This window comes from Pan troglodytes, chromosome 17, assembly GCF_028858775.2.
Source record: "Pan troglodytes isolate AG18354 chromosome 17, NHGRI_mPanTro3-v2.0_pri, whole genome shotgun sequence".
NCBI classification, from domain to species: domain Eukaryota; kingdom Metazoa; phylum Chordata; class Mammalia; order Primates; family Hominidae; genus Pan; species Pan troglodytes.
Genome location: NC_072415.2, coordinates 38487108 through 38498482, shown reverse-complemented (window position 1 = coordinate 38498482; position 11375 = coordinate 38487108). Strand labels below are relative to the sequence as shown.

General features: G+C 38.4%; 1 pseudogene; it reads right to left on the bottom strand.

Moving 5' to 3' along the window:
• Window positions 1-6508: 6508 nt before the first annotated feature.
• Window positions 6509-8026, bottom strand: LOC468611 (E3 ubiquitin-protein ligase ARIH2-like; annotated as a pseudogene).
• Window positions 8027-11375: the final 3349 nt, after the last annotated feature.

Here is an 11375-nt window from a genome sequence, read left to right as displayed (position 1 = left end):
TACTGCTTTGTCTTGGACCTTCATATTCACTCAGTACTCATTCACTGACCCACCCAGAGCAACTTCCAGTCCTGCAATCTCCGTTCATGGTAAATTCTCTATACAGGTATGTCACATTTATCTTTTAAATCATATTTTTGTTGTGCCTTTTCTATGTTTGGATATGTTTAGATACACAAATATCATAGTGTTAATGTTGCCTAGAGTTTTCAGTACAGTGACATGCTGTACAGGTTTGTAGCCTAGGAGCAATCGGCTATACCACATAGCCTAGGTGTGTAGTAGGCTATACCATCCAGGTCTGTGTAGTTACACTCTATGATGCTCACGCAATGACAAAAATCACCTAAAGATGCATTTCTCAGAGTGTATTCCTGTCATTATGTGACATATGACTGTAATCAAAACATTATGTCAGATTTCTTTGCTTTTACTATCTTTGTTGTTTTTATCTTAATGAGTTCTTAAAATAATTAATTGCACTTTGCTATTTTGTTTAATGTTTCAATACCCTCCAGTATGAATTGTATATTTCACAAAATGACAGATAAAAAATTGAATGAAACATTTTACCAAGTCTTAGGCAAAAAAAAACAGCTTTAATTCTCAGAACATTTTGCCTTTTCTACCCCCAAATATCACTGTTTTAGATATGTTCTTAATTAGGACAAAAAGAATCATTAATGGTGGAAGCTGGAAGGGAGTCATAAATTTCAATTAAATATCATATTTTTACTCTTAGTACCTTAAATTGAATTACTTCATTTAAATTCTTATTAATCAGACTGAAAAATATGTATTATATATGTATAATATATAGAATTTGCATAATACGTATTATACAGAGAGCAGAAACGTATCAAAAACTAAGTAGTTACGAACAGTTTGAAATTCCTCAATCAGATAAAACACCTGTAAGCTTTTCCTAAGAGGAAATTGCGAGTCATTATATATAAAGCCCTTCAAAAAGAAGGGGGCACTGTCTTATTATATATAATCTCTATAATTTTAGAACCAAAGCCAAGTTTGAACTGGGGATTATCACACATACTATTTGTTTTGTTTTGTTTTCTCCATTCACTGAACTATGATTCTCACTGATGGAGTTCAAAAACATTTCATTAACTGCCCAGTATTTGTGACATATAAATAAAATGCATATTTTGAAATAAAGTATTGGAAGCCTTTTTAACTCTTTCAATATCTACATTAAAAGATAAATGCCAGGTTACAGATGCTTGTCTGGTCTACACTGAACATTATTATCCAGTATGTTCTTTCCTTACACTCATATATTATTTAGATCTCTCTTTTCAACTTCTGGACATACATTTCTGTTGGGATCTGAATCAGCTGAAGCAGCAATTTTTGCATTGGGTCACCTGTATGGACAAGGGAAATTCTGGATGATGACTGTAGCAGCCTAGATCACTACGAATAAATGCTTACTCCACCCACACACCCTTATCTCTCCATACTATCAGGCTTCTTGACTTCAGGCTGGGTCATATGACTTGTTTTTGCTGACAGGATATTAAGATTGAAATGAGCTTGCATGATTCATCTTACTCTCTTACACTTCTGTCATTGCTATGGAAAGAATATATTCCTGATAGCTGGCTGGTCCCAGAATATTGAAAGACTTTTGGAACAGACCTGAATTCATTCTATAGCCCCAAGCCAAACCCAGCCCAGCTCAGCTTAGTTCTACAAAACCACAGCCAATTTGCAGACAAATGACTGAGAAATAAACGCTTTATTTTTACACCACTGAGTTTTTGTGGTTATTTATTATTCAGGGATAGCTATTTAAAACCAGAACATTTGAGAAAAGGTGACTGAATCATACATTTCGAAGGAAAAGAAAACAGACAAACCTTATTATCGCTGATTTTCTAGGATCAGAAATTTTCTTTCAAGTTACTCTTATGAATGTTTTCTTTTTCATTCTTTCTTTTTTCTTTTTCTGTTTTTCGTTTTTGTTTTTGTTTTTGTGACAGAGTCTCGCTCTGTTACCCAGGCTAGAGTGCAGTGGCGTGATCTCGGCTCACTGCAGCCTCCGCCTCCAGGGTTCAAGCGATTCTCCTGCCTCAGCCTCCCGAGTAGCTGGGACTACAGGGGCGTGCCACCATGCCTGGCTAATTTTTGTATTTTAGGTAGAGATGAGGTTTCACAATGCTGGCCAGGCTGGTTTCGAACTCCTGACCTCGTGATCCACCCGCCTCGTGGGATGGCACGAATTCCATTTTATAGAGGAAGAAACTGTCTTGGAAAAGGTAAATGAATTGCCCTTATCCACACAGGTAACCCAACACAGAATGGCTGCCTCAACTAATTCAGATCCCAACAGAAAGGTATGTCAAGAAGTTGAAAAGGGAAATCTAAGTAGTATATGAAACGGAGGAAAGAAAAACACAGTGGATAATATGACAAGCATCTGTAATCTGACACTTATCTTTTAATCAAGGATGACAAGTGAGAATATTTATTTAAATAACTTCAGTGTTCATCATGCAATCATTACCCATAATATTCTCTAGATGATATTTGGTTTTAGAGAAATGAGAATCACACAGGGTACGATAAGAAGAATGACATTAATGCGAAGATACATAAGTGGCAGAAAGCAAAAAGCACATAAGGCAGTTCTTGCATCCATTGTTCTCACCAACTCTTTCTCTCTAATTGTATATCTACTTCTGTCCGAAGTTTTGCTGCTTGTTTCAAACTTGCCAGTCCATTTTGGATTCTGTAGTCTAAATTAAGAAGGGATATATTCTATTTGGTTTAGCAAATTGCTACTGTTTTACAGGTAAGAATTATTGTACTAAGGTGTTTTACAAATGGAATTCCACTGAGTCAAATCAAGTCCAATTAATGGCAATCCTAGTCTACCTGTCTGAACAGGATGCTATGGCCAATGCAACCAGGAAAGCCTACTAGACATCAAAGATATTGATCACTGTATTTAGTGTGGCCAGTTTCAGCTGTACTAAAGAACAGATCACCCTGATGAGGAATAGGAGATATTTATTTCCATGCACCTAAGTGAGTTCAGGTCTAAGTAGAGTCCTCTAGCTTTTGGTACATTCCTTTTTTCTAAATACTGAATATCCTGGAGAAAACTGGAAAATTAATGTCTTACTCCAATTAATCATAAAGAGCACATGCCATGTATAAATCATAGATCTTATAAATTAAGATTTGAATGCAAAACAATTGTTGCTCCCTCAAGATTTTCAACAGCTTCCAAAGATGAACATTTTCTCCAGAATCAGGCTATTATCCACTGCTCTACCAAAAAGAGCACACTGATGGGCAGAATCACCAATTTATGAGGGAAAAGACTTTGTATAACAGTGTTATCTGTGATTCTGCCTGTTCCTTTAGGCCTTCTTCTGATGCTGGAAGATTAATTTGCCTTCAGAGCAACTGACAAGCATTCACTTACCGAATAATGATTTTCTAAATTCATAATTTATCTTGTTATATGATGTCACTAATTAAGTAAAGCTATAATTTACAAGGTTGAAAATTCTTTTCAGCTAGTCACTGTCATTGGTTTGATGTAGTTGTATGCGAAATGAATATTTCCCTACACAGTACCTCCTCGGGTTTAGAGACTGGACAAAAAAGAAAGCCAGGGTCCCTTATGTCCTTTTCATCATAATATAAACTGCATTATAAAGGACTTATCTATAAATATGAGGCCACAAGGAATATTAAGGAAAATATAAATGTGACCCCTCTAGGTATTTGGAGAGAGTACATAAACGTTTTGAAATATGCTCTAGGAAGGCAAGATATATAAGAACAAAAATAATAAAACAAAGAATGTTGTGAAAAGCCAATTCAGAAAAGAAATTGGAGTGGTATTTTATCTAAAAGAGTTTTAATATGTCCATAGCCCATGGTTCATCATATTCATAGTGTGTCTTTTAAAACCAGAGAGAAAATGCAGTATGCTAAGAAATCTAATAACCAATGTTATAAAAGTAAATCTCAATCCAGACTAAGGATGGCCTTTGCATAGTGAAAACGTTCTCAGTTTTAGAAAGTTTTTCTTAAATGTACTAGTTTTCTGAGAATAAAATCAAAAGATGCCACCTCCAAAGAGTATACATTGAGCTTATGTTCCAGTCATCATAGGAAGAAAAAAGTCATACCAGTCTTGATGCTGGCTTTCTGATAAAACAATAAGGCAATACTAAAAGATGTTTGACAGCATCTTAAAGACCAAGTAAAAGAGTATTATTGATAAATTAACACAAGAGTATTATTGATAAATTAACATTTATTTTATTTACATATACCAGTTCCTATTTAAGGGGAAAAAGTCACTATATGTTTTCTCCAAACTGCTGGAAAATATATTATTCTTTGAGCTGTTAAGATTTATGTCTGTGGACATTTCCTGAAATAAACTCCAAATCTGTGACATTTATCTAAGTGTATAGGCCAGGGAAAAATGGGAATATTATCAAATTAATTTGATTTGTTAGGACCAGATTCCTTATATTTTTGGTGGCATGATTCTGTGAAATGGCTGGTAATTTTTTAATTAGTCCTCTTTTATGTGACCTTAATATCCTACCAAGTGTACTTGAGCTTTATATTGCTATTTCTTACTGTTTTATAGCCATGACCACTTTCTTTTTCCTTTTTTTTTTTTTAAATTATACTTCAAGTTCTGGGTTCATGTGCAGAACGTTCAGTTTTGTTACATAGGTATACATGTACCACGGTGATTTGCTGCACCCATCAACCCTTCACCTACATTAGGTATTTCTCCTAATGTTACCCCCCTCCTAGCTCCCCAGTCCCCACAAGCCCTGGTGTGTGATGTTCCCCTCCCTGTGTCCATGTGTTCTCATTGTTCAACTCCCACTTATGAGTGAGAACATGCCGTGTTTGGTTTTCTGATCTTGTGATAGTTAGCTGAGAATGATGGTTTCCAGCTTCATCCATGTCCCTGCAAAGGACATGAACTCATCTTTTTATGGCTGCATAGTATTCCATGGTGTATAGGTGACACGTTTTCTTAAACCAGTCTATCATTGATGGACATTTGGGTTGGTTCCAAGTCTTTGCTATTGTGAGTAGTGCCGCAATAAACATACATGTGCATGCGTCTTTATCGTAGAATGATTGATAATCCTTTGGGTATATGCCCAGTAATGAGATTGTTGGGTGAAATGGTATTTCTGGTTCTAGATCCTTGAGGAATCGCCACACTGTCTTCCACAATGGTTGAACTAATTTACACTCCCACCAACAGTGTAAAAGCATTCCTATTTTTCCACAATTTTTCCAATATCTGTTTCCTTACTTTTTAATGATCACTATTCTAACTGGCATGAGATGGTATCTCATTGTGGTTTGGATTTTCATTTCTCTAATGACCAGTGATGTTGAGCATTTTTTCATATGTCTGTTGGCTGCATAAATGTCTTCTTTTGAGAAGTGTCCATTCACATCCTTTGCCCATTTTTTGATGGAGTTGTTTGCTTTTTTCTTGTAAATTTGTTTAAGTTCTTTGTAGTTCTGGATATTAGCCCTTTGTCAGATGAATAGATTGCAAAAAGTTTCTCCCATTCTGTAGGTTGCCTATTCATTTTAATGATAGTGTCTTTTGCTGCGCGGAAGCTCTTTAGCTTAATTAGATCCCGTTTGTCAATTTTGAATTTTGTTGCCATTGCTTTTGGTGTTTTAGACTCAAGTCTTTGCTCATGCCTATGTCCTGAATGGTATTGGCCAGCCTTTATTCTCGGATCTTTATGGTCCTAGGTTTATGTTTATTTAAGTCTTTGATCCATCTTGAGTCAATTTTTGTATAAGGTGTAAGGAAGGGGTCCAATTTTAGTTTTCTGCATATGGCTAGCCAGTTTTCCCAACACCATTTATTAAATGGGGAATCAATTAATTTGATTCATTAGGACCAGATTCCTTATATTTTTGGTGGCATGATACTGTGAAATGGTTGGTAATTTTTTAATTAGTCCTGTTTTATGGGACCTTAATATCCTGCCAAGTGTACTTGAGCTTTATATTGCTGTTTCTTAGTCTTTTATAGCCATGGCTACTTTCTTTTTCTTTTCTTTTTTTTTTTACACTCCAATGCCAATTTATTTTCAAAAAGGGCTCCGTGTTATCCTATAGTTTGCCTTTTTTTGTATAATTGTACACACTTCGAAAGTTACATAAGTTGTAATGATCTAATATTATTAATAGCTATCCAAAAAACACTTTCCCTCCCTCTCAACAACCATCCAGGGGGAAGTAAAAGTCCTGAAAAGAGACCAGTTCAACATGGCCTCTACCCTGGCAGAAACAAAAAGTGAAAAGAGAAGAAAACAGAAATTAACTAAGAGGTGTTGCCAGTGTCTCTCAGGAGTGGGGCCCTGACTGTCGCCAGGGGTCATGAAAGGCAGAGCCTGCAGCATGTAGTACGGCAGCCGGGAGACCTTGCAGCCTTATCTTCCTCACCCCCGCACATCCACATACCAACTTAGGTATCGTGGAAATCCTTCAGCAGGGTTCTCCTCCACTGCTCGGCTACATGCATCTGGTTCTCCAAGTCCCCTCTGTCATAGCTGTCTGCATGCTCCACTTTCCATGAGAGGTTTTCAATCTCAGCCTCCCGCTCAGCCTGCTGGTATTCAAACAGCTCATTCCTGGGTACAGACTCCATGTAATATGTATATGGGTTGATGTACTGCAAGGTGTATCAACACTTGGCCAAGAGCTTGGCTGCATTCTGTAGGTACTGCCAGTCAATCCATGTCCCCAGATTGTTCATGACCTTCCCCTGAATCTTCTCGTGAATCCGCTGGTATGTCTGTGCCTCTAGCTGCAAGCTTTTGTTGTGGTTTTCCCACCTCTCAAAGTAGAATAAGTACTTCTTGAGGGCTTCCCTCGCCTGGGCTTGTTGGCGCTGGTTCACAATGTCAGGATTCTCCTTGTAAGTACTGCACTCATATTATTCACTGCCATATGCCTTCCAATCTCCTAGATATGTCCAGCAGAAGTCGTGTTTACATTTGGAGCATTGCATGTGATTGCAGCCTCCATTCTTCTCAATGCAGATGTTGTATTTGGGACAGTCTTTAGTGTGAGCACTACTGTAGTCAGCTGTTTCAGAGTCGTCTGCACACTTCGTGAGCCATTTTCGGATTGTGATGCGGTCTGTGGGTGCGTGATATATTTGATGACACTTGAAACAGAAGACCTCGTTGCACCGATTGCACTATACTCGGTGAGCTCTAGGCTCCTGTACCCAAACAACCATGAGGCAGTCTGCACCAGGGCACAGCTGGAGCTAGTAATGACTCTTCACATAGTCCCTGAAGAGGTAGCACCTGTATTTCTCTCTCAATTCCTCATTGGGAAGCAATTGAAACACAAAGTCCTCTGGTGTATGGAGTGGGACAGTCCTGAGCCATGCAAGTGACTCCCACACCCACACCATCCTTAACGAGAACTGAGCAGTGCTGCTCCCAGCAGCTGCGGCAAAACTGGTGCTGACAGACCAGGGAGAGTAGGTTTTTCTTTCACGCAAACTGCATACACACTGCACAGTGGTGAGGGGGATGAGATGCGGGAACATGTTTTGATGGATTAGGCTGAACTCGAGCCTCAACGAGCAGTTGAGCAGAATTGGACTTGTATCTGTCCAATCTCTCTGAAACTTGCCAGTGGAAATTAACTAATATAAGTTTAGCAACTGAATGAGATACCTTTAGGACCGAGGCTAAGCTGGTCATGTGCTCGTTCAGGGCACCCTCAGATTTCTTGTAGGTCAAGTAAGTGAACTAGTACTCCTCAGGACCAAAGGCATCAGCCCCCTGCTGCTCCACATCGCTGGCTACTCCCAGGTAATAGTCCTCTATGTCCCCAGGGTCTTCATCCTCTTCTTGTTCCTCTTCCTCACAATTTGAGTCATAGTGCTTTTCATTGCTGTCAGACCCCTGGCTATTCATGTCCACGGACATCTTAGCATCCAACCAAGTTGCAGAAAAGCAGTTGCTTTTTCCCCCTCCCCACAAAACTACCGCTTTCTCAAGTGCATTAGTATTTTTGTTTTCTGTAATTCTTGGAGATCTCTCAGGCAGATGTCACCCAAATATTCTATGTAATATGATTTCCATCGGGAGCTGCGGCTTCATGGCCGCTGAGCCCGGGTGAGCCAGACCAAGTCAGGCCAGGCCAGAGGGATCTGATTGGGGCTCAGCTGCAGCAGAGGCGGAGGCGACGCGCCGACGCCGGTCCAGCCATGGCCACTTTCAATACGTTTAGAAGATAGTGCACACATATTGAGAACTATGTTACACATAAATGTGTCAAAACATGTGTTTACCTTTTATATTCCCTAATTAGTATTTGGAAGGTAAAATTTTCCCAAATATATATTATACTAATAAATTGCACAAGCTGCACGTATCACTAATACTCTGAGATTGTTTTCTCTACTAAGAAGTTTTAACTTCACAGCTGAAATTCACTGCTTGAAGCTATGTACAATGTGAAAGCTCCATTTAACTAAGATCATTTATGCATATCACTTCTAGATTCTTGGGCATTTTTAAAGTCAAATTATATAGCACTCGTCAATCAATTAACCACAAACTGTTTCTGGATGCATACATTGTGATAAGTCTATGTAGAAAACAAAACAATACAGGGAAGTGAGTCATGCACTAAATCTGGTGAGGAAAATATGCCTAAATAGATAATTATAGTATAACATAATACATCTTACAGAAAAGGTAGATACCAGGTATTTTAAAGTTCAAAGTTTGAAGCTTTTAACCTGCTGAAGTGGAAGGAGAGATTCTTGGGAAAGCTTTACAAAAAAGGATGACATTTTAGCTGAGTTAAAAAGAGTAACTAGTTTATTCGACAGCAAAGAGGTGAGAAAGAAGAAATTCTGGGCAGAAGGATAGCCTATGGAACAGCAAAAAGGCATAGAGGATAAAGACATAGCTGTGGAGGAGAAAGATGTGAATTTTATTCTAGCGTTATCTGTTTATTCTTCTTGCCACATTGGGCAGCTTATGTAGCCTCTCAAATGCCCTATATTTTCTTTTTAAAATGAGGATAATGATTATACCTCCCTCTTAAAGTTGAGCAAAAAATAAATGAGATAAAAATGTAAAATATTTGATACATTCTCTCTTATAATTCTAGTGTGCAAATACTTTCATTTCTCATGGAGGCACTGGACCATGTAATGTAAGTGGAAAAACTACAGGGTAGTTGAGTATAGCATGGGTCGTGTGAGAAATGAGTGCAAGAATGGTAACATTCATTTGGATGTTTGTGGTAATGGATAGGAATACCTGTGAAAGACTTCAAGCAGGGAAGAGATGTGATCAGATTTTTGTTCTAGCTATCTAACATTGCTGGCAGTGTGAAAAAAGAATAAATGAGGCTGGTAAGTAAGGGCAAGGACACTATTGAAATAATGAGGAAAACTAACAAAGGAGGTACACATCAGAGTAGAGTGCGGTAGAATCTTTGAGGAACTTAACGAATGATTGCCCCAGGAAAGAGAAAAGAGGGGCAGGAAGAAGTCAGAGGGAGTTAGTCTAGAAGAACTTCCAAAAGTCGGGCTCTAATAACTCAGTGAAATAAGAACAGATAATATTACAAGAAAAAAAATACAATAAACTGCAGACTGTTTTGTTCTAACTACCAGGGCTATAGGAACGCGAGCTGAAAGTGGTTTGTGAAAACTAGAAGCAGAGGGATGACCTCACAGGAGAAGGTGGTCTTGAGCTGAGCTTTACATATAAATAAGGTGCACACTGGAAATAGACAAACACAGTTATTAGATGAATTTACAATATGAACGCATTAAGCTGGATCAACAAAACTTTGTAGTACCATATGTCATCGGGTGCTTTATGTATTTGTTTATATATTTATTTATGTTGCATCAGATTCCATAGAGCAAGGGTCCCCAGCCCTCAGGCAGGAACGGGTACCATGGCCTGTTAAGAACCTGGCCGCAGAGCCAGAGGTGAGTGGCGGGTGAGCCAGCATTACTACCTGAACTCCACCTCCTATCAGATCAGTGGTGGCATTAGATTGGCATAGGATCGCAAACCCTATTGTGAACTGCACATGCAAGGAATCTGGGTTGTGTGCTCCTTACTAGAATCTAACTAATTAATGCCTGATGACCTGAAGTGGAACAGTTTCATCCTGAAACCATCCCCCCGCCTCAGTCCTTGGAAAAATTGTCTTCCATGAAGCCGGTCCCCGGTGCCAAATGAGTTGGGGACCACTGCCATAGAGAACTGAAGACAGCTAGTGGCTTCTATATACCCGATCATTGTTGGAAAGAGTGAAGGTTAACATAAATTATTTTGAGGAAAGGATGCATTAAAATACAATTTCAAATAATACAACACAGCAGTATAAAATTTACCAAAAGTTGGAAAATTACTTGTTTTCTGCAAGTCATTTCGAGCAAAGACACTTGGCACCCGGGAGGTAACAAAGCAGGCCTTTAAACAGATAGGTCTTAGAATAATAATTTTACTTCGTTAATGAGTTCTATCATATTTAAATTAGAATGGTAGATCTATTATTTCAAACAGAATCATCTATAGACACACGATTTTCTCAAGTGTTTTATGCAGCATGACAGTGGTCATTGAATCACTTTTTACAAGGAGAGTCCTTTTTACTGTTTTTGCTAGTCTTTCGGGTTAAATCTTATTATATTTTTACTAATAGACATCCTACATGGAATATAATACTTAAATGTTGGCTGGGAGTGGTGGCTCATGCCTGTAATCCCAGCACTTTGGGAGGCCAAGGTGGGTGGATTACCTGAGGTCAGGGGTTCAAGACCAGCCTGACCAACATGATGAAACTCTGTCTCTATTAAAATTACAAAAATTAGCCAGGCATGGTGGCAGATGCCTGTAATCCCAGCTACTTGGGAGACTGAGGCAGGAGAATAGCTTGAACCTGGGAGGCGGAGGTTGCAGCAAGCAGAGATCGTGACATTAAACTCCAGCCTGAGTGACAGAGCAAGACTCTGTCTCAAAAAAAAAAAAAAAGAAGGTAAATGTTAATTGATGAAGTAAACATACAAGTCAATCAGCAACAATAAAACCAATATGACTTTAGCCTACATCATGAAAAGTGGAAGAATGAGAAGTTCAAATATAATATGATCAATGGTGAAGCAACTAGAGATACTGCACCCAGGCAGAAAAGATTTATAAGGGGACATGATAGTTGTACTCACATATTTAAAATGACTTCATCAGAAATTGGAATTAAATGCTTTATATGACCCCGAAGAATAAAACAAGCTTGTGCTTGAGAGTTATAGATTGGTTTCAGTAAAATATGTGTAA